This window comes from Procambarus clarkii, unplaced genomic scaffold (assembly GCF_040958095.1).
Source record: "Procambarus clarkii isolate CNS0578487 unplaced genomic scaffold, FALCON_Pclarkii_2.0 HiC_scaffold_96, whole genome shotgun sequence".
NCBI lineage: Eukaryota > Metazoa > Arthropoda > Malacostraca > Decapoda > Cambaridae > Procambarus > Procambarus clarkii.
Window position 1 is genome coordinate 5,355,811 of NW_027189129.1, and position 25,449 is coordinate 5,381,259.

The 25,449-nt window shown below is 43.4% G+C and overlaps 1 non-coding gene across 1 annotated transcript in view; it reads left to right on the forward strand.

Moving 5' to 3' along the window:
* The first annotated feature begins 3,769 nt into the window (after positions 1-3,769).
* The window catches only part of LOC123751039 (uncharacterized), a 33,242-nt gene continuing 11,562 nt past the window's right edge, over positions 3,770-25,449 (forward strand). Inside the window, exons 1-3 of the transcript XR_011226211.1 lie at positions 3,770-3,783; positions 5,514-5,810; positions 21,958-22,118. This is a non-coding gene — a transcript (uncharacterized protein). The remainder of the gene's footprint in view (positions 3,784-5,513; positions 5,811-21,957; positions 22,119-25,449) is intronic.

Below are 25,449 nucleotides of genomic sequence, written 5' to 3' on the forward strand. Positions count from 1 at the left end.
GGGGGTCATCCAGACAGTCGGGGGTCATCCAGACATTCGGGGGTCATCCAGACATTCGGGGGTCATCCAGACAGTCGGGAGGCATCCAGACAGTCGGGGGGTCGTCCAGACAGTCGGGGGGTCGTCCAGACAGTCAGGGGGTCATCCAGACAGTCGGGGGTCATCCATACAGTCGTAGGGTTGTCCAGACAGTCGTAGGGTCATCCAGACATTCGGGGGTCATCCAGACAGTCGGGGGTCATCGATACAGTCATAGGGTTGTCCAGACAGTCGGGGGTCGTCAAGATAGTCAGGGGTCGTCCAGACAGTCGTTGGGTCGTCCAGACAGTCGGAGTCATCCAGACAGTCGTGGGGTCGTCCAGACAGTCGGGGGTCGTCCAGACAGTCGTGGGGTCGTCCAGACAGTCGGGGGTCATCCAGACAGTCGTGGGGTCATTCAGACGAAGGTGGGGTCATCCAGACAGTAGTGGGGACATCCACAAAGTCGTTGGTTCATCCTGACGGTCCTGGGGTGGTTCAGATGGTCGTGGGGTCGTCTAGACAGTCGTGGGGTCGTTCTGGCGGTTGTGGGGTCATCCAGACAGCCTTGGGGTCATTCAGAAAGCCGTGTGGTCATCCACATTGTCGTGGGGTTGTTCAGAAGGTCGTGGGGTTCTCCAGACAATCGTTGGGTCATGCCGACGGCCGTGGGGTCATCCAGACAGTCGTGAGGTCGTTCTGGCGGTTGTGGGGTCATCCAGACAGTCGTGGGGTCATCCAGACAGTTGTGGGGTCATTCAGACAATCGTGGGGTCATCCCATTGTCGTGGGGTCATCCACATAGTCGTGGGGTCGTCTAGACAGTCGTGAGGTCGTTCTGGCGGTTGTGGGGTCATCCAGACAGCCTTGGGGTCATCCAGACAGTTGTGGGGTCATTCAGACAATCGTGGGGTCATCCCATTGTCGTGGGGTCATCCACATAGTCGTGGGGTCGTCTAGACGGTCGTGGGGTCGTCCCACTTGTTCGATTGTTTCGTTGTGGCTTGTACTCACCTAGTTGTGCTTGCGTGGGTTGAGCTGCGGCTCCTTGGTCTCGCCTCTCAACTATCAATCAACTGGTGTATAGGCTCCTGAGTCTATTTGGGCTTTTTCATATCTATGTTTAGAACTGTGTATGGAGTCAGGCTCCACCACATCACTTTCTAATGCATTCCATTTACTATATTCTCGGACACTGATAACGTTATTTATAATGTCTCTGTGGCTTATTTGGGTACTCAGCTTCCACCTGTAATTACCTAAGTGTAGTTACAGGATGAGAGCTATGCTCGTAGTGTCCCGTCTTCCCAGCACTCTTTGTCATATAACGCTTTGAAATTACTGACGGCCTCCACCACCTTCTCACTTAACTTGTTCCAACCGTCTACCACTCTGTTTACAAAAGTGAATTTTCGTATATTTCTCCGGCAGCTTTGTTTCGTTAGTTCAAATCTATGACCTCTTGTTCTTGAAATTCCGGGTCTAAGGAATTCTTCCCTATCAATTTTATCGATTCCTGTTACTATTTTGAACGCAGTGATCATATCGCCTTGCGTCTAACCTCTCTTCGAGCTCTTGTCCTTCAGTTCTGGGAGCCACTTAGTGGCATGTCGTTGCACCTTTTCCAGTTTGTTAATGTGCTTCTTAAGATATGGGCACCATACAACCGCTGCATATTCCAGCTTTGGTCTAATAAAAGTCGTGAACAATTTCTGTAGTATTTCCCCATCTATGTATTTTAAAGCAATTCTGAGGTTAGAAAGTGTAGCATAGGCTCCTCGCACAATGTTCTTAATGAGGTCCTCAGGTGATAGTTTTCTATCTAGAACCACCCCTAGATCCCTTTCTTTGTCAGAATTCTTTAAAGATTTCTCACATAATTTATAGGTTGTGTGGGGTCTATGTTCTCCAATTGCACATTCCATAACATAGCATTTATTCACAGTAAATTACATTTGCCAAGTGTTGCTCCATATACTTATTTTGTCCAGGTCTTCTTGAAGGGCATGACAATCATCTAGGTTTCTTATCTTCCCTATTATCTTAACATAATAAGCAAACATGTTCATGTAATTCTGTATTCCCACTGGTAGATCGTTTATGTAGACAATGAACATTACCGGTGCAAGAACTGAACCCTGAGGTACTCCACTCGTGTCATTCCTCCAATCCGATACCTTGCCTCAGATTACGGCCCTCATTTTTATGTCAGTTAGGACATTTTTCATCCATGTTAGTAGCTTACCAATCACTTCTCCAATATGTTCCAGTTTCCAGAACAACTTCTTATGGGGAACTCTGTCGAAAGCCTTTTTTAGGTCCAGATAGATGCAGTCAACCCAACTATCTCTTTCTCTTAAAATCTCTGTGGCCCGATCATAAAAACTGAGCAAGTTCGTTACACAGGATCTTCCAGATCGAAAACAATACTGTCTGTCTGATATTATATCGTTTTCCTCCAGGTGTTCTACCCATTTAGATTTAATTATTTTTTCCAATATTTTGACTATTACACTTGTCAATGATGCAGGTCTATAATTAAGGGGGTCTTCCCTGCTTCCACTTTTGCAGATTAGAACTATGTTAGCCTTTTCAGGCACCCTTTAAACAGGGATGCCTGAAAAATCAGTTGAAGTGGAATGCTGAGCTTAGGTGCACATTCTCTCAGAACCCATGGTGAAACTGGACCAACTGCTTTGTTCTTACTTAACTCCTTGAGCATTTTTTCCACCTCATCTCTAGACACCTCAATGTGCTCTATGTTGTTCTCTGGAATTCTTATTGTGTCTGGTTCCCTAAAGATTTAATTTTGTACAAGCACACTTTGGAACTTTTCGTTTAGTGTTTCACACATTTCCTTTTCATGTTCCATGAATCTATTTCCCATTTTCAACCTCTGAATATTATCCTTTACCTGCAATTTGTTGTTTATGAATTTATAGAATAGACCTGGTTCTGTTTTACATTTGCCTGCAATCCCTTTTTCAAAATTTCTTTCTGCCTCTCTCTTTATTGCCATGTAGTTGTTTCTCCCATCTTTGTATCGCTGGTATGTTTGGGGGTTTGGCCTCTTCCTGTATTGATTCCATTTTTGTGCCTTTTGGTCTCTGGCCCTCTCGCAATTTCTATTGAACCAATCCTATTTCCTAGTTCTGCATCTATGTTTTGGTATAAATTTGTGTATGCCTTTATCATATATAGGCATATTTTATGCCTTGAGCCGGTCGGCCGAGCGGACATTACACTGGACTGTGATCCTGTGGTCCCGGGTTCGATCCCTGGCGCCGGCGAGAAACAATGGGCAGAGTTTCTTTCACCCTATGCCCCTGTTACCTAGCAGTAAAATAGGTACCTGGGTGTTAGTCAGCTCTCACGGGCTGCTTCCTGGGGGTGGAGGTCTGGTCAAAGACCGGGCCGCGGGGACACTAAAAAGCCCCGAAATTATCTCAAGATATATTTCACAAAATCTGACATACATCTCATTCACCTGTGTCCCCTTGTGTGTGTACCACCCATGTTAAATAATCCGTTCTTTGTCAATCCTGTCATTTTCCTTGAGAATTTTGTATATGGTGATCAATAGTGACAATAGGCACAATGAGGGGGCCGTTCTGCTTATCCCAATGGCCCCTCGTAGCATCAGGGGGTCTTCATTTTTTCTAACGGCCCCTCGTAGCACAGAGGGTGTTTTTTTTTCATTTTTCCATATTTTTTGTCAATTGCTGTCGTCAATCATGTATTATTTTCCAAAATGGGAATTAAAAGGTATCCTCCTAGTCCCTACCATTTCGGCCAAGGGGATTAAACGGCCACTTCCAGTCAACCCAAAATTTCGTTACCTCAGTGACCCTGCACAGACATTGCTAATGGTCAATGACGTCATCCAGTCGTCATCTTCCTTGTACAGGACCGTTTTCTGTTATGGTGTACTTATTCCCATTTTTAATATATGTGTCAAATGGATTAAAAGGCCGCCTTTCGTCGCACTTTATTTTCGTTACCTCGGTGACCCGGCACAGATATCGTTAATGGTCAATAACGTCAGTCATTCTTCATCTTCCCCGAATAAGTGCGTTTTCTGTTATGGTATATTTATTCTCATTTTCAATATTTATGTCAAGGGGGATTAAAAGGCTGCCTTCTGTCAAGCCTAATGTACAATGACGTCATCCTAATCTTTCCATAATAAACTCGTTTTCCTAAATTAGGTATTTCCATATTGTTTCCCATTTTCTAAGATCATTTTCTAGCTAAGATTGCATAATGCACATAAGAAATGAGTTCAACCCTGTTACCGAACCAGCATTTACCCAGGTCTTTTCCTAAATCTAAACTTACCCAATTTATATCCATTGTTTCGTGTTCTGTCTCGTGTTAAATCTTTTAATACTCTATTAATATCCCTTTTGTTATGTACATTCATCCACTTGCAAACCTCTATCATGTCATCCCCTAATTATTCGCCTTTTCTAGAGAATTTAGACTTTGTCAATCTTTATTCAAGGATCGTTTATCAAGCATTGGAAATAAAATGAAAATCCACATCTGCCATTCGTATGAAACAGACCCAGACATGGGAATACTACTGAATCCCTAATGAAGTCTCCAAGTACATGCGAATATATGTTATTATATAATTTTTCAAAACAGGCTACACCATCACTCAGATACTTTTATTTAATTCCTCCCACATTGATAGTCCTGTATACGTCTCATAATCGCTCAAAAACATGCCACCACACCCTTCTGTAACATATAACCCATCTATACCCACTCAAAATACTCATTCATTGTACATAGATATAAGAGCTACTTTGTATGTGTAAAATAGGCCTTCTGCATTTACCTTCAATCTGATGTTCTCATAACCTTAATAAAACGTCATCATCCCCAATGAGGTCTGATCACCAATGGGGTACGATGCTTTCAGCCTTCCATGACGTCATTAGCGGGTCCAAGGAGGGTCCCCACCTCTCATTAGCACATTCCCTTAATCTCTTAATAGCTCAACTGTTCTCGGTAAGTGTTATCACAGGCTATGCCATGATGCCTTGTATCCACTCATATCTTGGCTCATTGTATCTTTGCACATATTTTTTTTATATTTAATTCTTCAACTCTACCATACAAACCAAACCATCCCATAATAAATAAAAGCATTCTATAGAAATTAGATCCGTTCTTTTACTGGCGCATGACGTCACAAAAGCGATTTAGTGAGGGATTAATATAGCCTCACATTAACAAAGATGTGTGACTGGCTTACGGCGACCTGAATTTTCAACTGTGAGTGACGTCATAAGATGCACAATGAGGCCTTGGCATCCTACTTATTTATGTAGTATATTAAATGTTATTATTCAAAAAATGGCCAGATTGTCCATCCCCAACCTAACCTAACCTCCTCATCACAGGTTTAAGAATATACCACCTCATCACAGGTTTAAGAATATACCACCTCATCACAGGTTTAAGAATATACCTCCTCATCACAGGTTTAAGAATATACCACCTCATCACAGGTTTAAGAATATACCTCCTCATCACAGGTTTAAGAATATACCTCCTCATCGCAGGTTTAAGAATATACCTCCTCATCGCAGGTTTAAGAATATACCACCTCATCACAGGTTTAAGAATATACCTCCTCATCACAGGTTTAAGAATATACCACCTCATCACAGGTTTAAGAATATACCTCCTCATCACAGGTTTAAGAATATACCTCCTCATCGCAGGTTTAAGAATATACCACCTCATCACAGGTTTAAGAATATACCACCTCATCACAGGTTTAAGAATATACCACCTCATCGCAGGTTTAAGAATATACCTCCTCATCACAGGTTTAAGAATATACCACCTCATCACAGGTTTAAGAATATACCTCCTCATCACAGGTTTAAGAATATACCACCTCATCACAGGTTTAAGAATATACCACCTCATCACAGGTTTAAGAATATACCACCTCATCACAGGTTTAAGAATATACCACCTCATCGCAGGTTTAAGAATATACCACCTCATCACAGGTTTAAGAATATACCACCTTATCACAGGTTTAAGAATATACCACCTCATCACAGGTTTAGGAATATACCTCCTCATCACAGGTTTAAGAATATACCACCTCATCACAGGTTTAAGAATATACCTCCTCATCACAGGTTTAAGAATATACCACCTCATCACAGGTTTAAGAATATACCACCTCATCACAGGTTTAAGAATATACCTCCTCATCACAGGTTTAAGAATATACCACCTCATCGCAGGTTTAAGAATATACCACCTCATCGCAGGTTTAAGAATATACCACCTCATCGCAGGTTTAAGAATATACCACGTCATCACAGGTTTAAGAATATACCACCTCATCACAGGTTTAAGAATATACCTCCTCATCACAGGTTTAAGAATATACCACATCATCACAGGTTTAAGAATATACATTTCATACGTTTTTATTATTTTTATTGGCAATAAGTGTTTACATTCTAGTCATAATTAAAAATGCAATGGAGACAAGCATAATATTTCAGATGGCAGTCATAGCAAATTCAGTGATTTTAAATTTGCTAGGCAGTTCTATTCCAGCTTCTCTATCATATCAAATCAGGGTAATTCACAGAGAGTAACAGCGGTTATTTTCACTGTAGATGAATTGTACACTATATTCTACAGGTGGTTAGCATACATCTAGCTACTCATCATTCTAATACTTGTATTCATACGCTAGTCATGTATAACTGTAATCGTTCATTATGCAGTGCTAAGTTCAAAACTAGTTAACTATCCAAATGTCGTACCGCGATTTAAGCAGAATCGTACGTCTGGCAGCTTAGCGGATTAGTAGCTATGCTCATTGGTTAGTAAACTGTCCTCCCATCCGTCAAATAGTTGCCCAAATGTCGCACCGCAATTCATCCATCTGGCAATACAGCTGCATCCTAGCCAGTATATTCATTGGTTAATCATTTCTGAACCTCAAAAATCCTAATCTTGCTATGCAAATCAGCCAACTTGTTTCCGAACCAACAGTCACAAATACATGCATACATGCCAACACATGCTCCACAACACATACATGCCAACACATGCTCCACAACACATACATGCCAACACATGCTCCACAACACATACATGCCAACACATGCTCCACAACACATACATGCATAGAGAATAGGCTGTTTTTTGCCACTATTTGCTCCATTAATCAGATGTAATTTATACCATATTATAAATTATTGTACCATAATAAATGAAATGTATTAAGATTATGATTTCAGTAAACCCCACAGCTCACTCACCCCAAGTAATCTTAAAATTGTGTACTGTTAATTCATATTAATGCATACCAATCAGTAAGGTAACCATATTATTCAACCAAGTCTGAAACATTATTAAATTCCCTATTATATTTTAACACATCGAATATTGTAATTACATGAATAAATACCCACCTACATACTATTTATATGGATAAAGCAGGGTGTATATATCCCATTTAAATAAATATTACTAGTTATTAATAAAAAGCTTAGGTTGTGATAAGGCGCACTAAAATATATTAATTTAACATCATTAACACAAAATGCAACACTTGTACCTACACTCAAAATACACAAAGTAAATAACACGCAGTATAAAACACATACACATTTACACTCAATATAGCAGTTACACACAAAGCATTTCCACACAAAAAATCCATTTTATACATAAAATACCACATTTACTTACCAAATATGCCTTTTATGCACAAAATATACTTTTTACACACAAAATATAGCATTTACACACAATGTATGCCATTCACGCACAAAAATATGTCATTTATAGATAAAATGTCATTTACATACAAAATATGTAAGTTACACACACAAATATACCATTTACACAAATATTGCATATACAATCAAAGTATAACCTTTACACAGAGTATGGTATTTACACAAATATAGCAAATTGCTTATAAATTTAGAAAATCAAAATGCGCTCTCACTAAATTACTCAATTTCACAAACGTAATTTTCACAAAATACCCAAACATTGTCTCATAAACCAAAAATAAACTTTCACACTTGCACATGAAGATCTATTTTTTCAGATTACATATACAGAACTCAAACAAATACTCAACTCGCATAAAAATTACAGTTGCATCAGTTCCACTTCAGCAACTAAAAAAACACATTTTACATAAATACACTATTCACACTGCATGACAAAAGGTCTTCTACACCTTAGAAGACAGAAGACAGCGTGTCACTGTGAGGTCTCGGAGTGGCGAGGCGTCACCAATGGAGTCCCACAGGGATCAGTCCTTGGACCTATAGTTTCTGATATATATGTAAATGATCTACCAGAGGGAATAGACTCGTTGCTCTCAATGTTTCCTGATGATACAAAAATTAAGAGGAGGATTAAGACAGAAGAAGATAGTATAAGGCTAAAATATAACCTAAACAAACTGAAGGAATGGTCCAACAAATGGCGAATGCGAGGCTGGTTAGCATCAGAATGACCTTCAGAAACCTGTGTAAGGAATCCTTCAGAACCTTGTATATCACATTTGTAAGGCAAATGCTGCCATGCTGCCCCAGCATGGACCCAGAATCCATACTTCGTCAATCACAAAAAAAAAAAATCAGTTGACTAACAGTTGAGAGATGGGCCCAAAGAGCCAGAACTCAATCTGTGCAAGAACAACTTGGTGATAAACTACTAGGTGAGCACAAGCCGAAGCTGGCAAAAGTGCAGTTATGCTACTAGGCTAGTCCCAGAACTAATAGGCATGAGTTATGAGGAAAGGCAGTATGAACTGCACCTCACGTTGCTGGAAGACAGAAGAGCTTGGAGAGACATGATCACCACATACAAAATTCTCAAGGGAATTGACAGGGTAGACAAGGATGGATTATTTAACGCGGATGGTACACACACAAGGGGACACAGGTGGAAGCTGATTACCCAAGTGAGCCACAGAGACATTAGAAAGACCTTTTTTAGTGTCAGAGTAGATAGTAGATAGAATGCACTAGGAAATGATGTGGTGGAGGCTGGCTCCATGCATAGTTTCAAATGTAGATATGATGGAGCTTGAGAAGCTCAGGAATTTGTACACCAGTAGATTAACAATTGAGAGGCGGGACCAAAGAGCCAAAGCTTAACCCTCGCAAGCACAACTAGGTGAATACAACTTGGTGAGTACAATAGTAATTTGAACAAATTTATGATAAATATAAGTGTTGAATATTATGAGGTCAGAGCAGGGTGGCCGAGTGTGAGGGTGAACCACTGCCACCTTGCGGGTCGTGGTTCGCGACTCCACACACGCTCTTTTTATCCCTTATTTTATACAACTTAGTTTTAATATCTAATCTCCATTCTATTAAATATTATATTTAATTTAATTATGCACAATTTAAAAACTTAAGAAATAATCATAATATTAACATTTAAAATAATGTGAAGGACACTGTTAGTTTTTTACATGACACTAAAACCTGCGGCCTGAATGACACCCAGTTGTAACCTGGTGAGGTTAAGCTTAATGATACATTGAAAGTTGTAGATATTATTTTGGTCTATTGACCACAACAGTCTCACAATAAAAGATTATATAAAAAGTATATAATATGTCGTCAAGAGATATGGTATATCTATTTATAGTAAAAAATCATCAATGAAAAACCAGTAAAAGTCAAAGATCAGTGACAGAAAAAAAGGCAGCACAATGATAGCACTGTATACAATACCTTGAGAACTTTGTATACAGCACCTTGAGAACATTATATGCTGCACATTGAGAAAATTGTATACAGCTATATGAGAACTTTGTATACAGGACCTTGAGCACATTGAATACAGCACCTTAACTTGAGAACATTGTATACAACACCTTGAAAACATTTTATGCAGCACATTGAGAACACTGCATATAGTAGTGTAGGAGATGCTCCAGACCAACACTGGTGGGTGTGAGTGTAGAAGATGCTCCAGACCAACACTGGTGGTGTGGGTGTAGAAGACGCTCCAGACCAACACTGGTAGTGTGAGTGTAGAAGACTCGCCTGACTAATACTAGTCGTGTGGGTGTAGGAGACGCGCTTGACCAACACTGGTGGTGTGGGTGTAAAAGACGCTCCAGACCAACACTGGTGGTGTGAGTGTAGTAGACGCTCCAGACCAACACTGGTAGTGTGAGTGTAGGAGACGCGCTTGACCAACACTGGTGAGTGTGGGTGTAGGAGGCTCTCCTGACCAATACTAGTGGTGTGGGTGTAGGAGACGCTCCAGACCAACACTGGTGGTGTGGGTGTAGGAGACGCTCCAGACCAACACTGGTGGTGTGGGTGTAGGAGACGCTCCAGACCAACACTGGTGGTGTGAGTGTAGTAGACGCTCCAGACCAACACTGGTAGTGTGAGTGTAGGAGACGCGCTTGACCAACACTGGTGAGTGTGGGTGTAGGAGGCTCTCCTGACCAATACTAGTGGTGTGGGTGTAGGAGACGCTCCAGACCAACACTGGTGGTGTGGGTGTAGGAGACGCTCCAGACCAACACTGGTGGTGTGGGTGTAGGAGACGCTCCAGACCAACACTGGTGGTGTGGGTGTAGGAGACGCTCCAGACCAACACTGGTGGTGTGAGTGTAGCAGACGCTCCAGACCAACACTGGTGAGTGTGGGTGTAGGAGGCGCTCCTGACTAACACTGGTGGTGTGGGTGTGGGAGTCAATTCAGACCATCACTGGTGGGTGTGGGAGTCGACTGAGATCAACACTGGTGTTGAGGGCGTAGGAGATGTTCCAGACAAAAACTGGTGGTGTGGGTTGGGAGTGTGGGATAATCTAGCTCAGGTGTAATAATGATGTTAAATTTTTCAAAGGACCATTCTTTAAGAAGAAAAATTAGAGAACCAGTGCCTATGGATCTCTTTTATTAAATATAAATGATATATAATAGTTCATTCAAAATGAACTGTAAATAAATGTTAATTATAAAACCGTCTCCCTAACCAATCTTTGGAGGAAGGGGGTAAATTGATAAAATATACATATACATGGGAATAAAATATTAAATGATGCAATAATAAATCACTAGATTAATAATGTTTTAACTACTAGAAGAATACGAAACTGCTTAGCTGTTATAGCTGATAGAAGCATGCATCCAGCAAATATGTTACAGCAAACTTGTACAAGCAGGCTAAAGACAAGTGATCATGCTGGCGGAATGTCATCTCTCCTGCCCAGAACCCAAGTTGAAAGGCGAATCACATGTAATTTCCATTTATGAGTGTATATTCCCACACATATTAGTAATTTAGTGTGGATAGAATATGATAATGACTCTTACGAGGTTATTTTGATGGTCGTGCATCCTAACGACAAGGCACCCTATATAACATATAAATTGAGGCCACAACTATATTAAAAAGGGATATCTTACCTTGACCGGACGTGGTGTCCGGAATAAGATGAAGCCGTCACGTCTACTTGAGATCCGTTAATGCATGGATGCTATTAATATGAGAAGATAATTACACGAGCTCCAAGACACTCCTTCTAATACGATGTCTATCTCTGCCAAGTCTCTCTCGGCTGGCTCGCGCATGCACACTCGCTCGCAATGTTTGAACTCGGTAAATAATTGCTATATTTGGTCCTCCTTTCTGAGATGATGGAGACAAGGTTGATCTTAAATTTAATGATATTAATTTGTCTTGTATGACAACAGATTGGTTCTCGCTATGCAAATAATTTAAATAAAAGGGCGTTAAAAGAGCGAGAATATTAATTTTGAATTATTTCAAAATTTTCAGTTCCTTTGTCCTCCCCACCATTCTCCATTCCCCCATCCCCTCGTCCCCTCCATCCCAAATTTTCCCGTCTCCTCGTCCTTCCCCACCATTACCCCCCTCCCGTGTTCCTTCATCCTCCCCACCATCTCTCACTTCCGTCCCCTTGTCATCCCCACCATTCCCGACTCCCTCGTCTGATGCCTTCTCAAATGGTCTGATGTTCCCATCAGAAGATTGGGAACATCAAGTGATCTGATGTTCCCAACACTGAAATATAAGAAAAACAGTTAAAAAATGGAATGTAGATATGAAAAAAATCTATATAAATAAAAATGGAAATGTTCGTTTGTTCAAAATCGCTAATTTGCGAAAGTTCTTCACCGATTGCTTTGAAATTTTCACACAACGTTCCATTCGCATCCGAGCAAGTTTTTATATACGTACTATATAGATGTCACGTCTGTGACGGAAAAAAAACATGATTTTTCTTAAAAACTGTGTTTTTGCATGTGTTTTTTACATGAGGGAAACCTTCGAAACCTCTTTACCAATTGCTTTGAAATTTCGACACAAAGTTGCATTCAAATAGGCGCGTCTTTTTATATATCTACTATATACATGCCTCACCTGTGACAGGTAAAAATATGAGTCTTTGAAAAACAGCGCCATCTGTTGCACATAATAGCAACATGCATGCTATACTAAATATGTTATGAATTCCATTTCGATGTTTCCGATTGCATTGATAAATTTTATTTTCATAGATTTTGAGGAGTTGCTCCTGAGCTACCGTGCAGTGAGGACGTGTCGCCTGCTGCTCCGGTGGTTTGAGTCGGTTCTCACTACGTGAAGAGAGCCATGGGAAAAGGCTCAGCGCAAGAGGGAATGGAAGCAGCTTTCGGACGAGGAGGGACGGTGGACCGATGTGCAGCAGGCCCCAAAGAAAACTGCTATCGAGGCTTTACCACTTGCTTCTACCAGCAAGTCAGCGGACGTAATGGACCTAGAGAGGACAGCGTCAGTCACACACCAGCCAGTGTCAGTAAATGCTTCTCTGTCCGCAACGCTGCCGCGGGACGGCAGTATGAGTCAGGAGAGGACACCACCGGTTTCACGCCAGCCAGTGTCAGCCATTGTTCCTCTCTCCACAGCCCAGCCGCAGGACAGCAGTATGGGACAGGGGAGGACACCACCAGTCTCACACCAGACATCGCCAGCCTCTGCACTTCTTCCAAAATTCAAGATCATGCAGACCGACCACTTTCCTACAGCATATGGAGTAGTAACGGCGATGGAAAAAGAACAACCAGAGCTCAAACTTTCCATTACAGTCAACCTGAAGGGAGAAATAATACTGACACCTCAAGACCAACAGACTGCACATTACTTAGAGAAGGTAAGAGTCCTGCAGGGGAAACCTGTGTGCTTGGTAAAGCTGGACCCTTCAGAACGACGCACACGAGTCGTGCTTTTGGGATACCCAATCGACTTTCCCCTGGATCCAGTGCTAGAACACAAGCAAGTCCTGAGTGCGGAACGTTGCCACACAAATGTAGACAAGGCAGCGACGCGTCAGGTTCTGGTGACCGTCATGGGACATGTGCCAGAAACTTTCGGTCTTGGAAATTGGGGGACATACCGACAGAGGCATACGTCCTGGAACCCCTGCGCTGCTTCAGGTGTCAGAAATACGGCCACCATCAGTCACGCTGCACAGGACAGGAGAGGTGCGGAGTGTGCAGCCTGAGACATCCAACCAAAGACTGTATTGCCAAGCACAAGGCAAACCAGACCACAACAGCCAAATGTCCAAATTGTGGAGGCAAACATCATGCCTGGAGCACAACCTGCTCTGCACGGAAACAAAAAGTACAGACAGCTCAGGCCAGGATCAACACACTGCCCAGCAATACATACCCCAACACCAACGTCTGGAACACTCGTGCACAGCCACAACAGCCACCCGCTCTCACAGAGCAAAATTTCCCGAATCTGTCAATTCCGAATCAGACATTACACGAAAGTGTTGCAGAAGTCCAGCAAATGCAAAAGAGCAGAAAACACTTACTTTCGGAATCTGCTCACCAGCTATACAGTTTTACCGAGGTCCAGCTGAAAACCATCGTGAAGATCATGGCAGAGACCATTATCAATTGCCTACAGATGACGCAGAACGCCTCACAACAACAGACTCAAGACATCACTTGTGTGATAATGGACAAGATCGTGCAGCAGACCACAGTTACACGAGAAATAGACTCCGACAGGATGGAGCACGAGAGGACAACCAACGCAACTTGGACATACTGACTACCGACAACAGTCGGATAGTCAAGACTCCGGAACATCAACATTCACAAACGCAACTGCAAGAAGCAGTGACCACCCACGATCAACAGAATCTTCCAACACAGGAGACAGACAACAACAGCCAATGCAGTCTGATATGCAGCAACGCCAACAAAGACGTATTGAACAGCAGAGATGCACAGGTTCCGCCAACACAAGAAACGGCCACGAGCAATCAATGCAGTCCGACTTGCAGCAATACCAACAACAAAGTGATGGACCACAGTTCTGCACAGATTCCAACAATGCCGGGGTTGACCACGGACAATCAATGCAGTCCGACCTGCAGCACTTCCAACAACATAGCGATGGACCACAGTTATGCACAGATTCCAACAACGTCGGAGATGACCACGAACTATCAATGCAGTCCGATTTGCAGCGACACGACTTGCGAGGCGGAGAATATAGAGGTCAATTCCGAGGAGGAGTTCTAGTAGAACAAGCAACACCACCCGAACCCGTCGTTTGGCCATTACGAATTCTGCAGTGGAACATACAAGGCCTTGGAAATAAAAAACACACACTTCAGGAGGCTGCAATCAGCACGAAAGCAGATATCATCGTTTTGGAAGAAACTCTTTTCCCAGCCACGAAATCCTTCAGATTAGCTGGATATCAGCACTATGTTCTACCGTATGAGCGGGAGAGACTAAGAGGATTAATGACCCTAGTCAGAAACACCATACCCAGCAAGAAAATGGACTCAGTTTCATGTGGGGATGGAGTAGAGGTATTAGCAGTTACAGTGAATATGGCTAATTTTGAGCTCCTCATATACAACATCTACAAGCCCCCTAGACGTAAACTAGAAGCAGAGGCAGTGCTTGCCTTGGCCACGCAGGAAAATTTAATTATTGCTGGAGATTTTAATGCTCATCATCCAGAGTTAGGTGCAACTTGGCCAGCCAATGCAGATGGGCGCCATTTAGCTGCAGCTCTGCGTGAAGTACCTGAAATTACACTTCTCAACACTGGGGAACCCACTCACATTCTAGGAGGTTCCCTTGATCTTACATTCATCTCAACAGCACTCCAGCAACAGGCGAAGTGGGAAGTAGACCCGGTGATCACCAGTGACCACTATGCTACTGTCACGACACTAAACCTGGCACGACCTCCTACACCTCCTGCGCAGCCTCGGTGGAATTTAGGAAAGACCAATTGGAATGTATACCAGGAAGAACTTGATAAATGGTATGCAACGTACACGCCACCTGAGGATTTGAACATACACGAGACCAATCTGCAGGAAGCCGTTGCAGCTGCTGCGAACACAGCTATTTCAATCATTATCACAGGTAACACGAAACGAAAGAACTATTGATTCTATAGTAATGACGTTAAAGAACAGAACCACAGAGTCAACATCTTCAGAAAACATCTAAAGAGAAACCCCACACCAGAAGGAAGAACTCTGCTACGAGCGGTGATATCTGAAGCAAGACGAGTTTCTAGAGAAGTAAAGGAGGCAAGATGGTTTGAGTGGTGTCAAACTCTAAATGAACATAGTAGTCTTGGCAAGATATGGAGTCAGATTAAAACTATCTCAGGTCGACCAGCCCGGCCACAGGCATGTATTCAACCATTGCAGGAGGCTGAGAGACTTGCTCTCCAATTTGCAGAAAGAACAGCTTCATATCAGCTTCCTGCAATGGTCCGAAGGCAGCAAGAACACTTAAAACAAGAGAGGATGACAGTCATTCATGAGGGCATAGCTATAAATGACGAATGTGACTGTCCCTTCACCGAACAGGAACTAAGCAGAGCCAAAAAAGGTGGTAAGGACACTGCACCAGGTGCTGATAACATTACATACTCAATGATCGCACATGCAGGTCCTGCTGGAGACCGAGGGATATTGGACGTCATCAATGCGTCTTGGCAGCAAGGCAACCTACCGCCCTCTTGGAAGAAAGCAGACATCATACCGATTCCTAAGCCGAATGAACCTGGCAATTACAGACCCATTTCATTAACATCATGCGTTAGTAAAACTGCAGAACGGATGGTCTTAAATAGGCTACTGTGGAAGACTGGAGACCTTCATAAACACATATTTGGCTTCACTAGAGGAGTAGGTACTGCAAACTGCATAGCAACATTACTAGGAACAGTTAACTCTGGTCCAGCTATAGTGGTCTTCCTTGATCTGGAAAAAGCGTTTGAACTTGCAAGCCCGCCAGCAATACTACACACCTTAGTTAAAAAAGGTGTGAGGGGGAAAATGCTAGCATGGATTCAAGATTACCTAAGTCACAGGTATGCCAGAGTAAAGTTGCAAGGACAAGTGTCGGACTACCACTTGCACGAGAATGGGACTCCACAAGGAGGAGTCCTCAGTCCTAGTCTTTTTAATATCCTTATGGAAAACCTTGTTACCATGTCCTTTCCAGAAGGGGTTACATTGCTAAGCTATGCTGATGATCTAGCATTAGTCGTTACGGGTCCTTCACTTCTAAATAAAGCCCAAGGTGCTTTAGATCAAGTGACATCTGAATGCAGTGTTTTAGGGCTAAAAATATCTGCACAGAAGTCTAAGGCGATGAGACTCGGTGGCAACGCTCCAGACAGGCACCTACGCATTCAGGACATTAACCTTCAGTGGGTTACACAATATCGATATCTCGGAGTGTGGATTGATTTTAAAATGACATTCAATAAGCAAATTCAATATCTAAAGGAGAAAGCAAAGTCACGAATAAATATAATGAGAGCAATCACAGGGCCCCGTCTAGGAGCGGGACACAGAGTGTTGAGAATGTTTTACATACACGCCGTTCGTTCCCTGGTTGATTATGCAGCACCTGCCTTACTCACTCTTTCTCCTGGTCAGTGGGCAAACGTTGAGGTTCTTCAAAATGATGCATTGCGAGTCATAACAGGTGCTCCCAGATGGACTAAAATCCTGAACCTAAGACTAGAGACAAAGCTCACGTCGATTGAAATAAGGGTAAAGGGGATTGCTGCGTGCATGCTGACCAAGATATTGACTAGACCTAGAATCAGTTCACTTAAAGATATGATCACTGGAGCACTAACTCTGGACAGAAGAGCCTCCAATGGCAACAGGTGGACCCATTGTGCGATAAACGCCATCGATACATTCGATATGGCAAACACAGTCACTGAGAGGGGTGTCGACGACATACATGCAGACTTTGTTATACAAGCCCCTTGGGAATCTCTGCCAGCAGACTTTCAGATTATGGCTCTTGACGGAAAGAAGAACCAGACAAGTCCTCATCTGCTACGTCACATTGCACAGATGCATATAGAAGCAAACATGGCATCCGACAGCTTCACTTACTTCACGGATGGGTCAGTAGACCAGCAGGGACAAGAAACCGGAGCTGCAGTTAAAGCAGGAAACTCTGTATATAGTTGGAGGCTCTCAAATGGGTGTTCGACTTTACAGACTGAGATGCTAGCCATTCAAAAGGCTTTGGAACATGCTCTTGCTGAACACCGACAACATGTTATCATCCATACAGATTCGAGAACCGCCATTGAAACCTTGCAACAAGAACACATATGTGATAACATCCATCTGATCACCAATGTCTTATCATTCATGCACACACTCCAACGACAAGGCCGACGGGTACTTATCAACTGGGTGCCAAGTCATGTGGGACTATTAGGTAATGACATTGCAGACGAAGCTGCAAAACTTGCTACTAAGAGGAGGAATGTAGACATTTACATACCACAGAGTCTCTCCCAGATGAAGAAAGTGATTCGAAACAGAGCAATGCGAAAGATGTACAGTGACCACAACACAACAGTTGCAACATTAGGATCTGCGGGTTGGTACAAGAATTCAACCAACTACGAACCACTTAGTTTGATGAACGGGGGCAGTAGAACAACAGAAGTGCACTTACATCGCATCAGGCATGGATACCCATGTGCATGGGAAATAGGCTTACGGGTTCCGGAAGGTGAGAGGAAATGTCAACACTGTGGAGAAATGCCCGACAGACCACTGGAACATTATCTAACACAGTGCACAGTTACAAACCCGTTAAGATTTCACCTTCGATTCAACAGAGCAGAGGAAGTTGTTAAACACATATGGCAAAATCTTACTGAAGCGACCATACGAGTCATACATACTCATCCTCCGCCCAAGTAAAACAAAAACAAGCATCACTTAGTGGGCCAGCCAGAGGCTTAGGGCCCGTGCAGGATTATCCCTGCTAAAAAGAAAAAAAAATAGATTTTGATTTATTTTATTTTTTATTGAATTATTTTGTGTGACATTGTGTTGGATTTGAGCTGTGTTGTTTACCATACCGTTTATTTCGTAAGTATAAGTATAGATGCCACATCTGTGACAGGTAAAACTATGTTTTACTTGAAAAACAGCGCCATCTGTTGCATGTACGAGCAACACACATGCAATACTAAATATGTTATAATTCCATTTCAATATTTCTGATTGCATTGATAAATAGAATTTTCATAGATTTTGATTTATTTTCATTTTGATTTAATTATTTTTTTGTGAATTGCATTGGAATTGAGCTGTGTTGTTTACCATACCGTTCATTTCGTTAGTGTAGTTTATTTTTTAATTTTTTCACGTTTTCATTTAATTTTTTAACTGTTTTTCTAATATTTCAGTTATGGGAACATCAGATCACCTAATGTTCCCAATTTTCTGATGGGAACATCAGACCATTTGGGAAGGCATCGGGCGAGGGAGTGGTGAATGGTGGAGATGAAGAGGGGACGGAAGTGAGAGATGGTGGGGAGGACGAGGGGGTCAAGGGAGGAGGTACTGGTGGGGAAGGACGAGGGGAAGGAAGAGTTTGGGATGGTGGGGATGAGGGGATGGAGGAATGGAGAATGGTGGGGAGGACAAAGAGACAGGGGAGTAGGGTATGGTGGGAAGGAAAAGGAAATGGTGGAATGGGGGAAGGAATAAGGGACTGTGGAGTGGGGAATGGTGGGGAGGCCGAGGAGACGGGTGAGGGGGGGGGCAATAGTGGGGAGGACTGGGGGATAGGGAAGATTGCTGTGGCTCAGCAACACACATGCGTTGCTGAGCCACAGCAACACGTGGCTGGGTACTGCTAGTATATAAATAAAAATGGAAATGATTGTCTGTTCAATATCGCTAATCTCCAAAAGTTCTGCACCGATTGCCTTGAAATTTTCACACAACGTTCAATTCTCATACGAGCAGGTTTTTATATACATACTATATAGATGTAAGGTCTGTGACGGGAAAAAATATGTTTTTTTTTAAAGCTGTGCCTTTTTGTGTGTTTTTCAAGTGATGGAAATCTTCGAAACCTCTTTACCGATTGCTTAGAAATCTTGACACAACATTGCATTCGAATAGACAAGTAATTTTATATACCTACTATATACATGCCTCAACTGTGACAGTTGAAAAAACATGTTTTTTTTTTAAAGCAGCACCATCTGAAGGACGTATGAACAACACACGCTGTAATCTCCGAAAGTTCTTCACTGATTGCTTTGAAATTTTGACATAACGTTCCTTTCGAATACGTGTGTGTTTTGATATACCTACTATTCAGATGCCTCACCTGTGACAGGTAAAAACATGCATTTTTTTAAAAACAGCGCCATATGTTGAACGTAGGAGCAACATATGATATATAAGATATGTTACGATTCCATTTTCAATGTTTACGATCGCATTGACATATTGAATTTTCTTAGATTTTGTTTTATTTTCATTTTGATTTAATTATTTTCTGTGACACTGCATTGGAATTGATCTGTGTTGTTTACCATACCGTTCATTTCGTGGGTATAGCTAATTTGTTTCTTTTTTCGCTTTTTCATTCCATTTTTTTTAACTGTTCTTTTTCAGTGCAATTGGTGGTGAAATTGAGCTGTGTCGTTTGATCGGCGTTTGAATTTAAATATATTTTTAGTATTTTTTGTTTTTGTTTTGAGAACCTGAAAATGGACAACACGTTTATTTCACAGCTGCAAATGTGCAACAAACAGCTATGAATCCGCCGGCTACAACGCTAACTGCTTTCTTCACGTTATGTCAAAATGACGCGTTTAAGAAAACGTTGCTGTATTCTGAAGTGCCTACGTATTACACATGGAATGCCAGTTGAAAATCCTTTGAACGACGTAAACGATGAGAACGAGTTGAAGGACAACGTGGCATATTCAAACAAACTACGATAGGAAGACATGACTAGGGGACACCATGCATTACAATCAAGATGAATGCTTCTTTCATCGCAAGCTGTGTGTAAATGTTCCCGGTCCAACGTCTTTCCACCAATTGAGATTTGTCAGCGGTGTAAGACATGCCACTTTCTGTAATGCATGTCAAGCTCTGAATTTATTGGAGAACGACCGACACTGGGATGTATGCATTAATGACACATCCAACACGTCACATCCAAATCAAATTCGTGCATTGTTTGCAATCATATTGACCACCGGCTCTCCTTCATCTCCAACAGAGTATGGGAGAAACACAAATCGCACATGGTTGAAGATATTGTCCGTCGAATATGAAGGAAAATTCAAATTTGACCATAAATTTCACAGCAGAAATCCACAACGAAAAGTTGATAAGGATTAAAGATTTGTGCTTAGAAATCGCGAACAAAGTTCTCATTCAATGCCATCAATGAATCGATCTGATCTGCTGCTTTGACGCAACTTTTGTTGCGTCGTGAACAATATTACAAAACGGGAGATCTGTTATCATATGTGCAATCAAATATTCTTAAGCTAACACTTGAGCAAAAAAACATTTACTATTAAATAAATTCAAACTGTCAATAACGGGTTGGGAGAATTTTTTTTAGATGCGTCAGGAGGAACTGCAAAACCTTTCTAATTAGATTGATTTTGGCAACATTTCGATCCCAAAATGGCATAACCTTAGCTCTTGCATCGACCGGAATAGCTGCGACATTGCTACCAGGTGGAAGAACTGCTACTTCGGCTTTGAAAATGCCACTGAACATGCAATTCATTAAAACTTCCACGTGCAACATTTCCAAAGCATCCGGCATGGGAAAAGTATTGCAGAAATGTAAACTTATTGTATGGGATGAATGCACAAAGGTCCACAAAAAAATCGCTCGAGATTCTTGATCGATCATTGCAAGATTTGTGTGGAAACATCAGATCATTTGGGAACGCATTAATATTACTTGCAGGAGATTTCATGCAAACATTACCTGTAATTAGATCAACACTTGCGTACGAAATAAATGCTTGCCTGAAATACTCTACTTTGTGGCGCCACGTAAAGATGTTAAAATTAACTACAAATATGCGTATTCAACTGCAAAACGACTCATAAGCTGAGATATTCTCACATCAATTTCTGGAAATTGGGAACGGAAACGTGCCGGTTGATCTAACATCAGGACGAATTTCATTGCCTCATAACTTCTACAATTTAGTGACGTCAAAAGAAGAATTGGCTGAAAAAGTATTTCCCAATATTATAACCAATTATAAGAATCACGATTGGCTGAGTGAACGAGCTATTCTTGAGGCCAAGAACAAAGATGACCAAGATATTGACTAGACCTAGAATCAGTTCACTTAAAGATATAATCACTGGAGCACTAACTCTAGACAGAAGAGCCTCCAATAGCAACAGGTGGACCCATTGTGCGATAAACACCATCAATACATTCGATATAACAAACACAGTCACTGAGAAGGGTGTCGACGAAAGACATGCAGACTTTGTTAAGCAAGCCCCTTGGGAATCTCTGCCAGCAGACTTTAAAATTATGCTTATTGAAGGAAAAAGAAACAGACAAATCCTCATCTGCTACATAGCATTGCACAGATGCATATAGGAGCAAACATGGCACCCGACAGCTTTACTTACTTCACAGATGGATCAGTAGACCAGCAGGGACAAGAAACCAGAGCTGCAGTTAAAGCAGAAAACTTTGTAAATAGTTGGAGGCTCTCAAATGGGTGTTCGACATTACAAACAGAGATGCTAGCCATTTAAAAGGCTTTCGAACATGCTCTTGCTGAACACCAACAACATGTTATCATACATACAGATTCGAAAACCGCCATTGAAGCATTGCAACATGAACATATATGTGATAACATACATCTGATCACAAATGTCAAATCATTAATGCAAATACTTAAACGACAAGGCCGGTGGGTACATATCAACTGGGTGCCAAGTCATGTGGGAATAATAGGAAATGACAATGCAGACGAAGCTGCATTGTTGTTGCAACATTAGGATCTGTTGCAACATTAGGATCTGTGGGTTGGTACAAGAATTCATCCAAATACAAACCATTTAGTTTGATGAAAGGGAACAGTAGAGCAATAGAAATACAATAGTAGAGCAATAGTGTATTTCTATTGCTCTACTGTTCCCTTTCATCAAACTAAATGGTTTGTATTTGGATGAATTCTTGTACCAACCCACAGATCCTAATGTTGCAACTGCTGTGTTGTGGTCACTGTACATCTTTTGCATTGCTCTGTTTCTAATTACTTTCTTAATCTGTGATAGCCTCTGTAGTCTGTAAATGTCTACATTTCTTCTCTTAGTTGCAAGTTTTGCAGCTTCGTCTGCATTCATCAGTTCTTCGGCTGATGCTATAGGCAATGGTTATGTGCTCCGGCTCCAGTGGTTGTTTCAGCACTGTACCTATATCTTGAGATGATTTCGGGGCTTTTAGTGTCCCCGCGGCCCGGTCCTCGACCAGGCCTCCACCCCCAGGAAGCAGCCCGTGACAGCTGACTAACACCCAGGTACCTATTTTACTGCTAGGTAACAGGGGCATAGGGTGAAAGAAACTCTGCCCATTGTTTCTCGCCGGCGTCTGGGATCGAACCCAGGACCACAAGATCACATGTCCCGCGTGCTGTCCGCTCGGCCGACCGGCTCCCCTAGAGTGTGGTGTCTGTTTTCTAGGTGGTGCGTGAGCCGGGAATGATTCTCCAGTACTCGGGCTGCATGCGCCTAGGGTTCCCTTCCCTAGGTGCCCTGTAAGTACTGCCCTTGGGGCTTGGGGCCACCTTCCACAAGTTCCTTGGGTCCTGCCCCTGCTTGGCCGTTTACTGCTTGGTTCTCGGCCGCTCTTTGTGTGCTCGGGTGTTCTGTCTCCCTTGTTCGCCTTAGAGTAAGGGGCAGTTTTTGCACTGGTGGGGCGCAGGGTACTGTGCAGCTTGTCTTTACCAATCATAGCGGCCGGCTCTGTTCCGCTTGGGTACGCTGTCCTCTTGCGGGGTTTTATTTTTCTTTTTGTTTATCTACCTGGTGGGGGGGGGGGGGTCAGCCTTCGTTCTTGCCCCTTGTGTCCCTTGTGTTCTGAGTATTTTCTGTGTTCTCGAGGGTACGGGAAGATTTTTCGCTACTTCCCGCATTATTGGAACGTCTGTCGGCTCCTCGTACTTGTCGCCCTGTTGGGCTACTTGTCGCCCTATTGGGCTACTTGTTGCCCTGTTGGGCTACTTGTCGCCCTGTTGGGCTACTTGTCGCCCTGTTGGGCTACTTGTCGCCCTGTTGGGCTCCTTTTTGGGCTCTTTGCTTCTTTGGCCAGTTTTATTGTTCCTGCTTCCTCTTTTGGCTACTTTTCTCGTGCAGTGGTCCTGGCTGGCGCCTTCCCGCTGGGAGGGTGTGCGGTTCGGCCAGCGTGTTATGCGCATGTGCCGTGGAGTTTGTTTTGGTCTGGGCGGTGTTTTAGTGCTGGTGTTTTGCGCCCTTTTTGCTACAGTGCTTCGTCGCTCGTTCTTCTCCCTGGCTGCGGTATGTGCCCCTTTGCGCCGGGGGTGTCCTGGTTCCCAGTTGTGGGGAGGACACCGTGGTTTTCCCTGTGGCATGGGTGTAGACGCCTCCTTCGCCTCTCCCTGCTCTCCTGCGGGTCCGGCAGGGTCCGGCTCTGGCGTCTTCACCTGGCGGTGCTCCCAGGTTCTTCTGGGCACGGTTGCGTCGTGTCAAGTTCGTGCCACTATTCGCCAGGTGAGTTTCTGCGGTCTGGCGTCTTTTGGCCGGGCGCTGGATGCGGTGTTGTTTATTTACCTGTCTTTATTTAGGTATCTTTTGTACGACTGAGACCGTTCGCACATCAGTGACTGTCCCTTTTTCAACCCTTCCTGTCCCCCTCATGTGCATGTCCAACCCATGCTGGAGTCATTCAGGGGACCCTCCTTTTTTAATGTTGTGAGGGGTGGGGGTTGTAGGGTTGGTTCTGTACTCACCTGGTAAGGCTCCTGGCTGTGCTTGCAGGATTTGAGCTCTGGCTCTTGGGTCCCGCCTATCTGGTAGAACTTGCAGGATAGTACCAGTGGAGTGCAGTGGTGCTATTGGCACTTTTGGGGAACACTGTATTACCATCAGAGGTCTGTGCTTGTTACACGACCTACTTGCGAGCATAAGCTTTCTTGCTGGTTCGTCTGTGGACTTCCAGGGCGCACTAGCCTGTTTTCGTATGGCAGTTCCGGCCCGTCCTGGTTGTAGGGGTATGTGGGCCGGTGGACTGCTCCTAGCAGCTGCCTGGTGGGCCACCCTCTGGCCGGTCTAGCCTGGCCTTGGGCCGGGCTTGAGGTGTGAAAGAGCTCCCAGTACCTCATCCAGCAGGTATCGAGCGGGGTTTTCTCCGCCGTCGGTCGCCTGGTGCAGGTTTCTGGGCCTGCAGGGTTTTGTCGTGTCTCCGTTGGCCCTGTCTGGGGTCTGCCTGCTCCGTTCTCTGCCTTTGCAGAAGGGAGGTGCTATTTACATGTTGCATGTTGCAGTGGTGCCTGTTGCTGCTGCTGCACGTGTGCATTGGTACCGTGTTTCACGGTGGCGTGTCCTTGTTCCTGTGTCTGGTTGTGGAGTGGCACTTTGCTGCTGTTTTGTGCCTGGGGATTGCGTGGGTTTTTTTCTGTCCCTGCCTGATTGTCCACCCCTGGTTGTTCTCCTGGGGTTTTTGTGCTTCTGCTCTTTCTTCCTGCCTCCTCTGCAGCAGGGATATTCTGTGTGTGTTCTTAGGTGTTGGTCAGCCTGTGTCCTGTGATGTGCTTCTTTGTCTCGGTCTATTGCAGTTGTTCGTACCCCTTGGTTCGGGTACTGTTCTGGCGGCGACCCTTCCGCCTTCTTTGGTTTCCTAGCTAGCCCTGCTGGTTTTTTTTTTTTGGGGGGGGGGGGTCTTGCGATGTCTCACGTCGGACCCGTCGTTTCTGAACTCCTGCCGGGCTTGCATGTTTTGGGGAGATTTTCTGTTCGGCAGACGTTCCATGTCCTTGTACCGCCTGGGTTTCGATGGTCGCGCCCGA